The sequence below is a fragment of the Poecilia latipinna genome, unplaced genomic scaffold, assembly GCF_001443285.1.
Source record: "Poecilia latipinna isolate Pla-1442-1.1 unplaced genomic scaffold, P_latipinna-1.0 Scaffold268, whole genome shotgun sequence".
In the NCBI taxonomy this organism is placed as follows: Eukaryota; Metazoa; Chordata; class Actinopteri; order Cyprinodontiformes; family Poeciliidae; genus Poecilia; species Poecilia latipinna.
In genome coordinates, this window is record NW_015112884.1 from 65,631 (window position 1) to 73,079 (window position 7,449).

A 7,449-nucleotide genomic window follows, 5' to 3' on the forward strand; every position below is an offset into this window, starting at 1 on the left:
TTCACAGTATGGCAAACTTTTTCATATGACGAAACTTTCCACCAAGCATGTACATACTGTGTTGTTTGTATCTCTGCACTGATCAAAAGCATTTCCCAAGAAGCTGGAATAGAAACTAGTAGCTATCTTTAGCTAGTGATGGAGGGCAGTACACACAATGGATAAACATGGTAACCTATACGAAGTCATAATGATTCATTGGTCATGGCAAAGCAAACCAACTACGTCATACACCATAAAGTCATTTACTATGGCTTCCCTTTCTCTATGTAAGAAGGTTTTTGCCTACAAGTTTGTTTCTGTGATGGTCTTCATTATTTAGCACTACAGAAAGTGTAGTATCTTAAAACTGTTCCTTATTTAACTAAATTAATATTATTTCTATTGTGCCAATTTGCAACAAATGTAAGTAAATCAGTAAACTTTATCTATATAGCACATTTCACAGATAAAATCACATTCTACTTTACGGGGTGCAAGAAAAACACGTTAAAACAGCTTAAAAAAACACGATGTGAATTTAACTGAAAGCTTGTTTTAGTAAAAGTGTCTTATTAGATATTAAATTGCCTTTTAAATTATAAATGTATAATCTCACTCCACATTATAAGACACACTGATTCCACAGATGTAGGGCAATGAACACTCAAATGGATCCTAAATTTAGATAGATTAATTATTTACATATATCTCAAAATGATCTAAGCAGTCCAGTCATATTCAATTTACAATGTCAGATGTTAAAAATCGCATCTGCACTTAAGTTACTTATTTTGCAGCAAGCATGTGGCGACAGTGGAAAGGAATAATTTCCTTTTAACAGGAAAAATGTTCTGTTACTGAAAAACTGACTTAATGGCTAAAGTCGCTATTTTAATGGCTTTGTCGAAGAAAGGCACGCAACTAAACAGTTTAGGTCTAAGGCGGTAGCAAAGTGGATTTGTTGAAAAACAATGAAGTAGTCAAGGGATTAGCAGTAAGAGCCCTCAATTACAACAACTGTAATTGATAATCAGGCGAATGGTTGATTGGATAATAAACTGCAGGAGTGCCTTCTCGCAGGAGATGACCCCACCCACCGATGAGAGCCGATTCATACTGATGGAACGCTCAGAGAGGAAACAGAGACACAAACAAAACAACAAACACCTCAGGATCACGACGCTGATGTGACATGTAATTGATTTCTGAAACAACCAAAAACATCATCGTGCTGGAGCTTAAATGCCTTCAGAAGATGGAGAGGAGAGAGAGGAACCAAAGCTGGGTCACCTGAGTGATGCACTTCTTCTAAATTTACTTCGGCAACTCTGTTTCAAAAGCACAGAACAATCAATGAGATTAATGTTGTGTACTGAATATGAGATCAGGTATGTAATTGGGGTGGATCAGGTAAAAGCGGGCACTGAAACCTGCTGATTACTGGTTGGTTGTAGGAACATGGGACATCAACTCATGGTTTGGTTTGGAGTCGACAGCAGAACCGTGTTCAGGATTTTGTCCAGGAAAGGAATATTTTGAAGATCTTCTAAGTTGGAGTGAACAGCTTCAGCATTCTAACACAAATGCTAGAAGTCAGGCTTAGTCAATGAAAAATCTTGCTTCAAGGTGGGATTACATCATGTCTTTTGTGAGGTAGGTCAGAGTAACACCAGCTTTTTCTGTCTTGTGTTTTCACTTTGGAACAAACCAGCCCCTTTCTGAAGGACTTCATACCGAGCTCTGAAACCCGTGACACTTTCAGCCTGTCGCAGGATGTCGTCAAAGGTAGTTTAAAGCTCTTTGTTTGAAAACTAGGAGGGCGTTGAAAATGTTCAAAAAGACCTACACTTGTCAGGAGAAAGTGTTCTCCTTTGCCACAATCAACCTTAAATTACCTGAGCTGAAGAGAAAGTTAGGTCTCTTCGCCCACAAGCTTGTATTGTTGCTTTTCTCTCTTTGCTTGTTAGCTTTGTTCACTCATAGCTTTTGTTCGTGGGAGTAACATCAAACGGTGTTCACAGACATGAAGACATTTATATCTTTTTGATGTCTTGTTTTTATCTCGGTCTTCTATTGCCCTTTGCACGAAGGCCTGATTTTATCAGTGGCGGGAAAATCTTAGAATCTGTCTTTCCTAGGTTTTACATCAAATTATTTGCTTGGTAAGAACTTTATCTTCAAATAACCTTTGGTTACAATACATTTCTTTTCATGCTGAATCTTAGTATTTCCATTCTATATTTGATACACCTGGCCTTGTCTTTCACAGAGTCTCTCTGCTAGACAAAGCTATCGGATGAGCTTTTACTGCGACTAACCGTTTGTGCTGTCTTCTAAAACCAGCTCAGAGTTTTCCTACTAAGATGAAGCCACTAAAGTTGCTACTACTGCCATTGACTTGTGTCTTTTCTTTCACATTCCTGGAACTGTCTCTCTTTTCCTTTTGTGTCTCCGCTTTGCCTTTTCAAACCCCCAGTCATTCGTGGCAGATGACCGCTCGTACTGAACCAGGTGCTGGTTCTGCTGGAGGTTTCTTCCTGTGAAAGGGAAGGAATTGCTGGAAAATCGATGACAGCACCAGCTGAGAACAATTCGCTGCAGTCATCATTTTTAACCTGTTGGTCTCAGGTTGTCATTCACAATGACGGGGATGTCAAACTCCAGTCCTCAAGGGCCGCTGTCCTGCAGTGTTTAGATGTGCCACAGGTAAAAAAAACAGTGGAATGAAATGGCTTAATTACCTCCTCCCTGTGTAGATCGGTTCTCCTGAGCCTTGCTAATGACCTAATTATTCTTTTCAGGTGTGGTGCAGCAGAGGCACATCTAAAAGTTGCAGGACAAAGGCCCTTGAGGACTGGAGTTTGACACCCCTGTCACGAGAGGACCCAAATTTGGGTCCTCTCGTGAATGACAGGTTAAAGAGCATGCTAATACAATCACCATTTGTGATCCAAATGATTCGGAAACTGTCATAAAACGAGTAAACGGTGGAACATCCTCGAAGGAAATCACAAACTGGACCTTTGATCACATTGTTGGTCCTGTTTTAAATCCATGCTCTGTTTTGGGGGTTTTGTGCATCTCAACAGACTTTTTACCCCTGCAACATTATTAAGATTCATTACAGGATTCAAGCGATTCTTCAATAGTTCTGATGGTGCTGCTGTTCTCACCCACGACTTTACAGGAAAACCCAAAGTTAACCTATAATCAGGGGTCCAGAGAACATTTTTTAAATTCTATGACGTGCTTTGTGTCGGTGAACTACATGTCAGCTTAAAAATAGGTGGCGTGCTAATCATCACAAAGACCTGGATGTTTTTTTGGAAGGATGTGCTCTGCATGTTGCTCCTTGCTTGTATTTTTTTTCCAACTAAACTTGTTGCTGAGCTTCGAAAAAGTTATGGGTATTTAACGAGGTGACTTTTATAATATATAACCTATTCTGTCATGCAAATCTTACAAAATCTACCAACTTATTAGAAAAATATATCTCTCTAAAACACGTTTATTTATGTTGTGCATTAAGGAGCCTCTCTGGTGACAGGAGTAGGAAGTGCCCACATGTAAAACCACTCTGAGATGCAGTGGGTCATGAACCGACTCATGCTTGATAATTATGCATTTTGAAACCTTGGATTTATTTGCGCGGCCGCAGAGCTGGGTCGGGGAAAAAAATCAAAGCTAAAGTTTCTGACTCAAAGTTAAAAGCGGATGTGAGGACAAGCGGCATAGAACACTTTCCGTCCTCATAGGAACGTGGGCAGAGGTGCCAAACTGAGAGACAAGGACTCCAACTGTGACAGCGGGTCTGTGTGAGGAACGCGCAGGAAAAAAGACGGACAGGTTGACGGCAGACATGGGGACAACAAAGCGGCTCAAACAAATAAATAAACAAGCAGAATAACCGGTCTGTGCGGATGGCACGGAGAGCGTGTCCCCTGGAAGTGACACTGTCCTGACAGGGGTCACTGCAGCAGGGAGTGAGTGACAGCTAACAGGGGATGCTGCTGGAGACGTCCGGGTGGAAGGGAGCGTGTGTGGTAGAGGAGTGCATCGCAAGTCAGCTCCACGGATTCAGCTCGAGTGACCAGCTGCTTGTTGTCTTTGTGCCGCATGTTAATATCATGCAAAAATTCAAAGGAAAGCTTCTGAATGATGACGCACTCCAGGAGTAACGTCATGTTTATTCACCTTCCTATCTATTCATGGTTATGCATGATTTGTTTCACATAAAGGGTCTGAAAATGACAGAATATTTTAGGTATCCTAAAGTAAATGATGCGTGTGTTGTAATGAGGTCTCTGTTTAGCTTTGTTACCACTGGTTGGGCTGTTTTTTCTTTTTGTTGGTTTTTATCTTGAGTTATTCTGGTGTGAGTCAGTCCTCTTACGTTGTTCTTGTTTCTGCCTGGGCTGCTGTGTTTTGTTATAGGATTAAATATAATCTGCCTTTACCTGTTTTTTCATCCAGTAACCCCCTCCTAAGAATGCCTGCCTTCCAGTTTCAGTTACTCCTTTGTCAGATCCTCTAGTTTTTCCTGCAAGTTTTTTTTTTTTTTTTTTTTTTTTATAGCTGAAAGCCCAGGTTAACAAAATAAAGCTACATCTAAACCGTTTTATTCAGGTATTTTTGCTTATTTATCTGTTTGCCCACAGTTTTGTAGGTCTTCTTACAAAACCGTCCAATAAACTCATTCCACACTCAAAGTTTGTTCTCTTACTAATTCTTCCTCTGTAATTTTCTCACTTGGAATTTCAAATCCTTCACCAAAGTTTGTTTTTCTCATCCCTGTCTAACGCCTTATTCCCTCATTTTTCATCAGACTGTAAGATTATTTTGAGTCCCAAATATATGCAAACACATGAACAGACACACCCAGCAGGAAGGAAGAAAAGGTAAATTTTGCATTATTTATTCTCAGATTTCATTTCTGTCTTTAGCTGTGTGTCTGCTGCTCTGAGAACTCCATTATCTCTCAATAAGCTGTGAAGCGCCTCTGTGTTTCTTCAGCTGGAGACCATGATTAGTGCACTGCTACCACATGCTACAGCTCACTTATCATCAGGCTTTCTCTCTCTCTCTACTCCTGCGTGTCTGTCAGCTCTGGGCTCTGGAGCTCTCTATCATAGTCAGCTGGTGTCTGGGACCAGACGTAAATCATGCTAGATTGAGCTGATCTTTCTGTCTCACGCCCGACTAAAATGGTAGATGTGAGGTTTTGAATATTCTATTCTTCAAGAGTGATAAATGAGAAATATTTCAGGGGAAAAATGATCTCTTTTACACCGAGAACACCACAAGAAAGATATGATATTTTTTATTTTATTACTTTTTTTTTTTTAAATATTAAACCTTTGAATCAAAACCTTAAACTTCTGCTTCCTGAAAAACAAATACACAAAAACAACTGCTGTTTTTAACGCTATTCCCTATTTTATCTTAACTGTCGTTTGAATTTTGTGGGGTTTAACTCAGATTCGACAAACAGTTGGATGGATAGTTCTGGGACTCGAAATGTGATTGTTCATCGAAGGCTTTTCTGGGGATTCTTTGGACTCTCATTGTTATGATATATTTTCAAACCTCTAAACTTTCACCAACAGGAAAATGTAAACCCTAACGCGTCACCACTCTCGACTCGGAAGTAGTCCCCTGAAAGAAAGAGAGAGGGCCCACTTTGTCAGTGTGGTTGGTAATGAAACGGCAATGTGCAGAGGTGCACCCACCCATCAGCATATACAGCAGTAGCCCAGAGTGTTGTTGAACAATCATCCATCTCCTGAATATAACCAGAGGGACTGCAAACTGGGCTGAGTCCATCTCCTGTCTTCAGCTGGAGCATCATTCTGCACAGTTAATCTAATTGGTGGAAATGCTACGTAGCGGCAGAGCAAGTCAAAAGTATATTTATCACTAAATGTAAAAGCCACGACATGCAAATGTTCTCATCCTATCTATTGTTGGCTTTCATTGCACAGGATGGGGCCCTTATCCTGTATTTATTGCACTGAGATAAGAAGAAGAAGAAAAAAAAACACATTCACAGCATTTTTAAAACATTTCTGTTGGGAGCCATGTAAGGCGATATAACTGTCAGGAAACTGCATTGTGTGCCAGTTTTTTTCCAATTTTAGAGTGTTTTTTGCTGTTTATTAAGATATACTTATTTTCAGCAGAAACAGTCCTCTGAGGAAAAGTGTAAAAAAAAAAAAAACATTCTATATAGTGAGAAAAAAAATCCCATTCTCCGCTATTTTAAAGCTCAATAAATTCTTAAAGTTTTTTTCTTTGCACCCACTTTCACGAGTTCTTGTTACTGGAGTCGCCATCATCGCTGGCAGGAACTTGTTTGTACTTGTCTGGAGGCAGTGATTGGGATAAAGGCCTGAAGCCTCATTATCATCATATGGGACGAATGATGAAGATGAGAAAGATTGGCCCTGAGTCTTTGTTCTGGGTGTTCCTTTAATCCGCCTGCATCACCTTCACCGACGGTGCCCTAATAAGAAACAGTCTCTTAGAAAAGTAAGATCAAATAGTATTTTTTAAGATTTCTAAAACATTTTTCCCACCATATGCATGAATTATATATATAAAAAAAAATATTGCCTCAAAGGACCACAGACTTCAAGTATTGCTCTCTTTGGAAAAAAATAGATGCCTTTCATGCACTTCACGGAGAACGTCGAGGTTTTCAAAGGAAATAGCTTAGTGATTGAGAAGAGAGGCGAATGTGAGTAATATGTGATATATTGAAGGGTGAGATATGCGCGCAGTTTCATAGGCAGAGCAGCTGTGGGCATGCTGGAGCTCATCGGAGGACTTTGCAAAAGTCAGAGCAAAAAAAAAACAAAAAACATTTCACTAGATGTTACAAAAACGAAGATTATTTTATGAACACTCTGTGCAAGTCCTAACAAATAAACCAAAGGCAAAAGGACACAACAAAAACAATAGAAATTTTCGAGACAGAGGTTCTCAGAAGTCTAAATATTTCTACCAAAATGGCAGTTTTTTTGTTTTTTTTTGCTATCAGAGATAAGACCACATTAAGCTATGTCATATTTTTCACACACTAATAGCTCCATCTAAAACCTTTGATGTTTATGACTTACATATGATGAAAACCAAAACTTCAGTGTCTCAGATAGTTTAAGCATTACATAAGATCAATAAAATTGTATAATTTGGTCAGGAACATCAGGCTTCTGAAAGGTGTGTTCATTTCTATCAACTCAATGCTTGTCCAAACCTTTCATTAAGTCGTTTTTGTTTTTATTTGGACACATTTTATGTTCCTGAAAAACAAAATCCCTCTTGATCTCCAGTTTTCTCGTAAGGAATCAAAATTTGTTGATGTTTTATATCTTGTTGTTTTACCCTAATGATTTATTTTTGTCTTGTTCATGTATTTGACCCTCAGGCTGCTGATCCAGCCGACAGATGCCAAAACTGATTCATGGA